This window comes from Ciconia boyciana, chromosome 3, assembly GCF_034638445.1.
Source record: "Ciconia boyciana chromosome 3, ASM3463844v1, whole genome shotgun sequence".
Classification (NCBI taxonomy): Eukaryota; Metazoa; Chordata; class Aves; order Ciconiiformes; family Ciconiidae; genus Ciconia; species Ciconia boyciana.
In genome coordinates, this window is record NC_132936.1 from 87565687 (window position 1) to 87576268 (window position 10582).

Below are 10582 nucleotides of genomic sequence, written 5' to 3' on the forward strand. Positions count from 1 at the left end.
TGCTAAATGCATGCAAATCCCTGCAATCTTGATTTGGCAGCATTTTGCATCTCCTTTCCACTGGATGCCAACAAACTGATAAAAACAAGTTGAAAACTATTTTAGATTCAGATCACTGCCACAAGTTTGAAGGAACAAACAGCACTGGGCTTGAAAGATTATCAGGAACAGTAAATTTGTCAATTGGCGGTGCTTCACTCTTTGTGGAGAAGTCAAAATTGTCTTTTTCAGGCTAATGATCTGTTCCTGAGGAAAGCTATTTCAGTTAGAACATGGTTTTCAGGGGTAATATTCTCAACAGTTTCCCTCCATCTCTTCTGCTACTTTTATAGTAGCATTAACTATCTCTGGTTCAAGTCCATAATACTTCAGCAGCTGCTCACTTTGAAATGACAAAAAACCCTACAGACTTGGAATGGCATAAATATGTTTAAAGACTTTTTATTTATAGAAAAGACTGAAAGACTTTTGTTTGTCTCATTCTTCCCAAGTAGCGCTAGCCAAAAATATTTCAATGCAATGCTTTTCAGTCAGAAAACACGATTCCAAGGAAATTACACCATTTAGTGGAATTGCGTTCATTAGTGTCAAACTCATATGAGAAATTAGTAATGATCATGATACACACTCAGAGTACAGTCCAGACAACAGCTTGCCTCAAACTGCCAGCCACCTGACAGAATCATAAAAAACTGGGCCAGACCATGCATCTGGGTAAAGCATTATTACATCTGACAGCCTGGATGCTAGGTGATTAGCTGCCAGGGAACTAAGCTGTCCAGGTGAAGTTCATAGTATTCTGCTCAAGATGGAAAGAAAGAGACAAGAAAGAAAGAAAGAGAGGGGAAGGAAACAGGAGTCCTCAACAAAACTAATTTACGAAGTGAAGTGACAGAGTCATTGTGTTAAAGAGCCAAGACGGAGAAGATTCAAGCCCGCATTCAGACATCCATATTTGGGCATATAAAATTTAGACGCTTGGGTATGAACTAAATGTATAGGCTTCCATTGTAGTCAGTGGAGATCTAAGTCTCCATAGTTTTGTACCCATGTAGGTGCCTGTTGCCACCTGAGATGCCCTAGGGTATTCAAGGCATCCACAGGTGACTGATAAATTTGATACAGGACCAGCAGGAGACCTGCACCCTTGTGGAGTAGCAACTCAAGGCCATACAGTTGTGATGAGCAGGCATCACCATCAATACAGTTTTCAGTCAATGCAGGCAGTGGAATCCACTGAACTTGGCATTTGATCAAACACATGTATCTGCTTCAAGATAAGCTGAATAACTCTCTAGACTCCAAAACCCATGAAGCATCCTCTTTAAGTTAGGGTAGGTCCATGCACACACATAGCTATCCACTTACAGATGGCCAAGAAAGCCTCGGTTGCTGTTTTAAGAAGCATTCCTCTTTCAGAAATTTGCAAGTGTCTTCACTCAGCATTACACATGTGAGGCTGGAGGAATGGATGCCCATTTTAGCAAGGGTCTTCTGCATCTCATCTTTTTCAGGACTCACCAGGCAGTAACTTCTCTGCCATGAGGTATAAGGTCTGAGCAACCAGTCATCTGGAGATATAAAAATGTTGTTATCCACTTTATGGCAACAATGTCTTTGAGGCATGGTGTTGAGACAGGCCCCCAAGCTATTCTTGTTTTCCATTTTTACATAATCCCATAGTTATGGTTCTTGATTTTGGTGAAGGAACTAAGGATAGATGGGTCTACTTTCACTCTTACACTTCAAAAAGTTATGAGATCCAAAGGCCCTCTACAAGCTCACATGTAACCCTGTGGACACTGCTGTCCACAAAATCCAGACTTGTAGTCATGGAGCTCCTACGCACCAGTGTTCAAATGCAGACTTTCAGGGATACTGAAGGGTAGGAAAAGGTAATGATTCCTTCTCCTCTCTTGCTTTCTGTGAGCAGCTTCATATACCAGCACAAAGACACACTTCTTCCAGCTTACAACTAATGATAATTACTCCAGACAGTCCATGCCTAGGGGTCAGCCAGATGGTGGTTTTCACACTCCCTGGCCAGTGTTTCAGGACCCAGCTGCACTAACCCCTTGTTCACAGACTACTCATGAAGAACAAGCTGTCCCCTTGGCTCCTCAGCCCCACTCAGCTTCACCAGCCCAGGTCTTAGTGACTTTTCTTTGCAACCTGCACCAAAGTTGCCATGTCTAGCCTGACTCTCCTTTGCCAAAGACCCTGAGTCTATCTCATGCCTGCTGTGTCTTCCCCATGCTGTTCTGCAGCGATTGTGGAGCTCTGGTTTGGTTGAGCATTACCTAACCAGCACGCTGGCTCCTTCCAGTCATTCCCATGGTTTTTACCTTGTTTCACTCTGTCCACATTTTATTGCAATGTTAAAATCACAGCTTTAACTTTCTAAGTCAGAAAAGAGGGTGAACATTCATTCTGCAACCTAAATTGTGTCTCACAGGTGATTGACTAAGGGCAGCTATGAAATAGGTACTTGGTAATCTCAGTACAAATGTATTTATAAATATATATATGTATACATACATGCTAACTACAAAATCAAATAACAAGGTAGAAAAGAATAAAGACCAACCAAAAGCAGTTCATAATTTTATCCTGCAGCACAATAAGAAGATACTAATAAGAAGATAATAATAAGAAGATGTCTCTGGTACAATAAGAAGATAAATCTGGGGGAAAACATAGCATAAATGTTATCTACATCTATACCACCTATATTTATCCCTTTGTCTGGAAGAGACCAGAGAAGAGTCTGTAAAGATCACTGCAAAACCTGAACTCAGTGCTTGGTCAGTGCATTTTGGACAGTCATGCTACAGGCATAATACTAAACCATCTTTCTCTAGTATGTTGCAGAATGTGCCTTTGAATCCCAGCTATGATAGCCAGTGCGTATCCTTTAGAGACAGTGGCTGGTTTACTTGGCAACAGTCATGAGCTTCTCTTTCAGCTACTTCAGAGAAAGCTCTGAAGCCTGTTAACAACCACAATCAGCACGATGCTGGCTGTCTAGTCTTTGGTCTACCACAGAGATCACATTTGCAACAGAGGAATCAGCAGTCCATTGTGCTGATATTATGGTGGATGTAACTGTTGAGACAATTAGGCTTTTTTTTTTTTTTTTAAGAATGATGTTGTAGAGACAAAGGGAGCCAGTACTTTTGTTTAGTAATATTGCTGCTTTACAAGAATACTGTGTAGACTTGAGTCTTCAGGTGGGAACTAAGTGTCACCAGAACTTTGCAGGTTCTTGCTGCCAGCCCCCTGGGCAACAGCAGATTGAGTAAAATGATTGTCTGTACCACACAGGTTTGCCTGAACAACAGTGTAACATCACTCAAATCAGGGAGTGCAACAAACTGTTTCTATCGATCTAGCAGATCTGTCAGAAAAATATTGCTGTTATTTTCAGGACTTCCAGACATGCAGTGGAAAGGAACATCATTATGGACTCATATGGAAGCCCCCAAGACAAGACACTTAGCTTGCGTGGCCATATCTTTTCCAAAGCCAGCTACAGTAGCAACGAGATGACTGAGCTACAAAGACGTATGTAGACTAGGGAAAGAATAAAGCCAAAACCTAACTAAAGTACTAGCATAGAGTTTTACAGGAGTGTGAAATTGCTGTGAAAGATGTCCATGTTTACACAGCAAACTGAAGTACAGTCCAAGGAGCATGTACTGTATTGAATCCATTAGGGATGTGGAAAAAGTTTACCCTGCCCTTATGAATTATTAATTTTAACGGGGACAGAAAGTGACCACGTAGAGAAGGGGAAGCAGGAGAAGCGTATGCTTCACCAAGTGGGAAGGGAATAGGGAGAACAGTTTGCAGCAGTGATATTGCTTCCTGGCCTCCCCATCCCCCTTGTATTTTCTCCTCCCTCAGCATATTTTTCAGACCTTTGATGTATATTCTTCAGCTTGAGAAAATATTAACAATCCTTGTCCTTAATTTTAAGCAAGTTAGATTTGGGAAACTGTCACTAGGAAAGATGTTATAAGTTAGTAAGTCTCATTATGACTTGACCAAAGTTTAGCCACATTTGAGAACTTTGGACTGAAAATACAACCTTCCAGGGAAAAACTAGCAGGTTTTAAAATTAAAGCATGTTCCTCTCCTTTAGAAGGGAAAAATGCATGAGGAAATAACTCTCCAATATTATCTAACTGGGGTGTAGAAGAGCCAGAGGAGGCCTATTTCAGAAAGGATATAGAGACAACTTTAGGAGAACTGGGAAAGAACAAGAATAAGCCAGAAAATATAGGAAAACTGTTTCTAGGCAACACAAATTTACAGTTGACTAAAGCAACTAATGTTTGGACCTGTGAAGAACAGCAGCTCTCCTTGAACTCACACTGACACCAAGAAAGGCACTGTGAGCCTTTGTCATAACACAGGAATTCCTGCACAGCACAGAAACCTCCTTGCTCATAGATGCTAAATGGCTCCAAAATCAAGGGAAAGTGTCACAAACACTAGGAAATGGACTGGCATGGTTTGGTGAAAATTACTTAAGTTCTTCAGCCTTGTACTGTTCTGAAATGAGTGGAGTTCCTAATTCGGTGGCACATTTACTTATGAAGAAAGCAAAATAACTACCTTAACTGAACAGGGAATATCTAACAATAAGAGGTAGGATGTTCACTTACAAGCGGTGTGACGCTGTAACATAAAAGATCTCTTGAAGCTCTATTTGCAATTAAAAATCTCTTAGAATAGGTCTTCCAGTTGAGTTCACATATAATACAAATGGAACAGCTTGAGGTTCCCAAGAGGAATTGTCAGTCTGACATAATCACAATTCAGCATGTGTCTACTGCCAACATCTGAGGCAATGCCAGACACAGTCCCTCAGTAGACTGGCAAAGAACAACCAGGAGAGCAGCTTTCCAGTTTTGGGGAAATCTAGCAATGGTGGGGTACAGTATAATTAAAACTAGAAACAGCAACAGATAAAATTCTGTTAAGTAAAGACCGTCTCTTCTCTATGCATGTTACATTAGACTGTCCCTGATGGTAAGTCTTCTTCCCCATGAAAGTAATTCTTTCCTCGGTCGCAGCAGAATGCTGATCCCATCTGCACAGAGCACTCTATGTCCAGATATGATGCTTGGACAGTTTGCACCCTTGTGAGATCTGCTGCATTTTATACAAATTAAGCATTGTCCTTGGTACTCTGGAACAGGATGGACCTCTTTTCCTATCTTGTTTCCTTTGTAGAGAAAGCACTAAGCATGTAATTGTCACCTCTACGAAGGACAAACAGTTTAAGAGATGAGCTTTTGCAAAATGTAGCAAAGCCTGAAGAAAACGAAATCTGTAAGCATTCATGCAAGCTCACTATAAAAAAACCACCAAAAACAACAAAAAACCCCCCAAAAACCAACCACAGCAAACCACCCCACACAACAAACCAAGAACACACAAAAACAACAAACTCCAGCAATAAAAATAATAGTCATGTTTGGCTTGATAACCCAACGGCTCCCTCTGCAGGGTGACACCTTATTTGGATAAAAAATGGTCTTGCTATGTAATTGATGCACATCTCAAGCTGCTTCCAATGAAAGCTGACATATTCTTAGGACCAATGAATCCCTTATGTTCAGATATAACTGTGTATTACGTGCAAAATAAATGTATGGATATATTAGATTTAAAGTACATGCCAATGCTGTCTCACTTTACATCATTCTCTTAAAAATTTCTGTAGAAATCAATTCAGTCCCTTTTCCCACTGTCTAGTTGATGCTCTCTTCACAAATCTCCTTGCAATAAGGCAGAGTTCTCAAGTATGTTGTGCTTCCCTCTTTACTCACCAGAATCCACTCATTTGAGCATTTCTGTTAGGAAAGAACACAATCTTGATGAAAGAATGTTGTAACTGGTTGAAAAATAGAAAAAAATAGGAACATGGAAGGGCTTTCACTCAGAAAAGGTAATGCTTTGTTAATCTAAAAGTTCAATTTCAAAGAATTACAAATGCCTAGATAAAGAAAGGAAGACATGGTTACCAAATTTTCCTATATTTGACATTTTAGACATAATTTCTGTTGTTGTTCATTATCTTTCTGAGAAAGACATGATCATTTATATGCCTCTTTATAATGTTTCAAGGACCAGTTATTAGGAGATGATGTTCAAAAAGTAAGGCCTGGGACATACTGTTCCTGGGAAATGTTCTGTCTGCTTCAGGCAGCAACATGTCCATTTCTAATCACTGATTTCTCATTTCACCTTGGAAGTTGGCAGTGTATGATCTCCCAAATTTCTTTCAAAAGCTGAGTGTCTTTTACAACAATACCCTGATCTGGATATATAAAATGTAGTTAGAGAAAACTCAAAGTAAATATTATTATTATTCTGTCACACATTATTGCAGCAATAGGTACCAATAAGCTATTTCAATACAGTTATCGAAGCAAATACTCCCCAGTGTCAGTACAGTGCTATTTCATAGCAATTCTCTGGAAACCAGACACGCTATTAACTTTAATAGAAGTAGCTTCAGGGCAGGAGAGAGGCAGCTACATCTAAGCTTTTACTTAAAATTTTAAATATGTCTAATATTCATGAGTTGGACTATTTTGTCTAGCCATAAATAGCTATGTTACTTGAACTATTTATTTACTGAGCATCTCTAGATGCTGTTATATACTCTTAAACATCCTAAGCATGTACTAGTCATATGGCTACCATCATCTCCTCATACTAGAAGAAACATCAGGCATAATTCTAGTATGTTTGAAAAGAAAAGAATGTCTTCCTACACTTAGACCTTTTTTTTTACCCTCTCCTGTCCTACTATCCCCTCATTTAGAAGCTTTCAGGCAACTGAAAAACTGAAAACCATACATAGTTCTGTGATTTGTAAAGTTTTATCATTTTCTGATGGGTTCAAAGAAAACACTTATTTTACAACTATCTCTACAAAGCCACAAGTCATGATTAATAGAAGCCATCATGTGAAATGGAGGTGTAGATTTGTACTGCGTGATGTATGTAGATGCTGTACTAACACTACCTACCCAAAAGATCTTTTAAGTTTGGTGCTGAAAGAGGGTTCAGAAGCGGACAAAAGTCCTCGTCTGTATTTTACCTCTAGGAGGATAATTAGAATTCATGTTCAACAGCCCATCAAGCATACTTAAGACCCAACTGGCAGACATGCTACTGACAGGGTGCTAAAATAAATGCGTATTTGGCATAAGGAAAGAAAATATTGATTGTGTAAGTGCCTCTTTCTGAAGGCTTCAGCATGCCTTAGGAAAAAAGTAATTGCAGATGGAATTTGCACAGACACTGTTCAATATATCAGCCATGGCCCATCCCATGTACTCAGTACACACCTCACACCAGGAGAGCAAACCAAATGAAAGGTACAGTGTATTGAGGGCATATTGATGTAAGTCAATTAGATAAACCATGAAGACAACGGGATACATGAAGATGAAGAGTATTTTCTCATTTCTGGCCTCAGATCCATCCATCATAGAAACAAAATCCCATTTTAGCTACACCTGGAAGCTCACTAATATAATAGAAATTCAGTTAATATAAATAAAGAAGAGGGTGGCAGCAAGCCTATTAAGTAAGGTGTAATAATTCTACACTATATCCAGGCCTCCGTCTCAATCATCTATCTATAGACTCGTGAAAACTAGCATGGCTAACCAGTATGCATACACTTTATTCTCCCTCAGAGCAGACCTCAGGCTGCTTTCAGAAGTAACAGATGGAATTTTACCTTTACTTGGAGAAAGTTTCAGCAAGGCAAAAAATGGATTTAGAACCACTTTAATATGCTCTCCTGCACCATGCCTACATAATCTATATAACCAGCCTTCTATCTGGCTGCATTCTCCAGAACGTGCAAAGACATAAGCTTCTCAAATTATCACTGTGACAGGCCAGATTTCCTATTATCTACAGATATCAATTTCCCATAATTTTTCAAAGACAGAAGTATATGCAATATAAACAAAATATAATAGACATGAAACAGTGAATCTTCCCATATGCAGGGGAAACGTGTAATGGAAACGGGTTTTTAGGAGGCCAGGCTCATTCTGCTATCACCAGGTGCCGGGCTGAGCAAGCCACAAGGGGGAGCGCAAACACTGTTGAAAACGCGACGAAACGTGAGGCAGAAGAGCCAGGTCCAGGCAGCGTTTGATGCCAAGTCTGTTGCTAATAACCTGCTTTCTAATTTGTGCTGAAAATCAATTTAATTTCCTCTTCAGCTTTAATGCGTTTCAAGTAATTCTTCAATACTAATCTGGTAAGGGGGGAGAGAGAGAGAGAGAAAGGCATTCATAATGTTCAGCTTGAGCTGGATAAATGCAATGCAGAGCCAGATCCGAGCAGCAGAGCCAGATCAGAGCAGCAGGCAAAGCGGCCTCGGGTGTTAGACAAGTGGGCCTAAAAGGCTGGAGCACTTGCCTGTGGCAGGAGAACGGGAGATCAGCTGTGCACATCTCCCTCTCGCTTTTCATCCGGCTATTGCTGCCACCCAGGGAGGGACTGGGGCATGTGCAAGGACCAGTCCAACCCAAAAGGGGCACCTACTGCCAACCTTTAATAGCAGCAGGAACGGGCATCCCCACCCTCTGGGACTGTTCCAGCCTCACCTCCTCCTCCTCTTTTCCTTTACGAGAGGCAAAAAATAAGGCTCCTTAACTGTGGTGAAATGGACTGAAAGTACCTGTTGTCAGGTATTTCTTTTGTCAAACTGAGATGTTTATATGTGGATCAAATATCAGTTTCTGAAATCTTCCACCATCATCATCATCAGATATTTCTCATTCTTACCTCTGAATATTATACAGTCAAATTCTGTTCTTGAGCTGAAGGTTGTTTATATAAGCCAAGGATAAATATATTCTTAAAGGCTGCTCTTTCTGGATGGTTTAGCACAATATAGTGCTTGAATATCCATTTCACTTAGCTGTTGCAGTATTCTAGCAGGAAGCAGCAGCAGGATACTGCTGTTATGCAAAGGACAGGAGCACAAAGGATAATGCTTGTGAATACTGATCTCTTGACTGATGTAATCATTGGGATAAAAGGTAATGTCTTAGTAGTGTAAGACCCAACTCTTCTGCATGAAGTCAGATACATTCAGCATAAATCTAGCTTCTTCTGGAAGCTGAAAGAGGAGGAAGGTGACAAGGCTGCAGAGCAGATCTGCACCACACATCCTGCAGTTTCTTGCCTCCCTGGGATCCAGGACAGAAGCAGAAGGCCCTGCACTGGCAGATCAGTGGACACAGCCTCAGGATTCGTGACTGCCTCAAAACACAGGATGAGAGGGGATCTTTTCCACAGCATGAAGGAGATGTGGAAGCGCCTGACACACGAGCTGCTGGGAGGCAATTTAACTGAGGCTCCTGCATTTGCAGGTTACAAATGGCATTCTAGCTAAATCATTTTTCCAGTAATGCATGAAATCAATGAAACATTGTTAAGAGAAATTAATTGGCTCTGAGGCTATCATGGTACTCACCACACCTGCCGCTTCCCTTTGCATGACAGCATCATGCAAGTTCTTACCAACTAGTTTATTTAAAATCTCCGTAAATAATGTACCCTTCTCATTTCTTCTTACCCTTTTGCCCTTCACACTTTCTCCTTCTCCTTTTCCTCTTTCTTAGTCTGCATTTCTGTTACTTTAGGAACAGCTAATGGTCCAAATGTTAATGCTAAGCATCTTCCTCTTCCATTCCCTGTAATAGGAGAGAAAGGTCCTGCATAAGTCTCCACATCTGCACTGTAATAAACCAGCCAGTTGTGACATCCCCAGAATAGACCAAAGACAGACTTAAAATTTCAAAAAAAACACCCCCACCCAAATCTGTAAATAACCTGGTGATACTCAAAGACTGACTGTTACAAAACTTACATTCTATAGCAGGGTGTGAATTTTGCATCAGTGCTGCAGTTACTCCTAGAAAATAGTTGAGCTTAAAAGATGAGCAAGTAGGACTGCAGCATGCTAACTTCACATGGCCATACTCATAAAGCTAGTGACACTTTACAGGCTATAAGAACAAGTTACCTCAAACAGTTCACAAAATTTATCATTTTAGGCCACCAATTTACAAAAAGTAGCCAAGATAACAAAGTTACAATAATTTTTAATGTTTAGTTTTCATACATTGTTACATAATTGTTAGTGTTCTATGTATTGTAGTAGTAAATGTGTCACACTTCAATTATTTAAAAATCATATACTGTTACTGTTAATTACTCAAATTTTACCTTCATAAATCTGAACAGTGGACAGTTTCTCTTTACAGTCCCTATACTTGTTCTTTACAAAAAGATCAACTGGAATCCTGAGTGCTATTGTTTTTTCAGTGCCTAATGATACCCTTCAAGCTGTATCCAACAAGTGACGATACCAAACCATCTCCCTCTCAGTAGGGAAAAATATATTTCACTGAGAACACATTGATATAAATAAGGTGCATTTAATCACTCATTGAAGGCTCAATATACAGAAAATACTAAAATACCAAACATTTTGTTAAAAGGATGGAATCATTACATGGAATGCTAA